Source organism: Sinocyclocheilus grahami, unplaced genomic scaffold (genome assembly GCF_001515645.1).
Source record: "Sinocyclocheilus grahami isolate Dianchi unplaced genomic scaffold, SAMN03320097.WGS_v1.1 scaffold2072.1, whole genome shotgun sequence".
Lineage (NCBI taxonomy): Eukaryota > Metazoa > Chordata > Actinopteri > Cypriniformes > Cyprinidae > Sinocyclocheilus > Sinocyclocheilus grahami.
The window spans coordinates 36,880-37,634 of record NW_015507251.1 but is presented as its reverse complement, the minus strand read 5'-3'; the positions used below and the strand labels follow the sequence as shown (position 1 = coordinate 37,634).

At 32.1% G+C, this 755-nt stretch overlaps 1 protein-coding gene across 1 annotated transcript in view; it reads right to left on the bottom strand.

Moving 5' to 3' along the window:
• Positions 1–755, bottom strand: part of LOC107573938 (surfeit locus protein 4) — a gene marked incomplete at its 5' end in the record, with an annotated part of 16,782 nt that overhangs the window by 3,583 nt on the left and 12,444 nt on the right. The gene's annotated exons all lie outside the window — the stretch shown is intronic.

The window sequence follows — 755 nt, the reverse complement described above, 5'->3', positions numbered from 1 at the left end:
GTACCTAAAAGGCACAAGTACCTAAAGTTTATATATTAAAGGCACAAAGGCACAAACTAGAACCTAGTGTACATATTAGTACCTAAAAGGCAAAAATTAGTACCTAAAGTGTACATCTAAAAGGCAAAAAGGCACAAGTACCTAAAGTGTACATATTAGTACCTAAAAGGCACAAACTAGTACCTAAAGTGTACATATTAGTACCTAAAAGGCACAAACTAGTACCTAAAGTGTACATATTAGTACCTAAAAGGCACAAACTAGTACCTAAAGTGTACATATTAGTACCTAAAAGGCACAAACACCTAAAGTGTACATATTAGTACCTAAAAGACACAAACTAGTACCTAGTGTACATATTAGTACCTAAAAGACACAAACTAGTACCTAAAGTGTACATATTAGTACCTAAAAGGCACAAACTAGTACCTAAAGTGTACATATTAGTACCTAAAAGGCACAAACACCTAAAGTGTACATATTAGTACCTAAAAGGCACAAACTAGTACCTAAAGTGTACATATTAGTACCTAAAAGGCAAAAATTAGTACCTAAAGTGTACATATTAGTACCTAAAAGGCAAAAATTAGTACCTAAAGTGTACATATTAGTACCTAAAAGGCAAAAATTAGTACCTAAAGTGTACATATTAGTACCTAAAAGGCAAAAATTAGTACCTAAAGTGTACATATTAGTACCTAAAAGGCAAAAATTAGTACCTAAAGTGTACATATTAGTACCTAAAAGGCACAAAC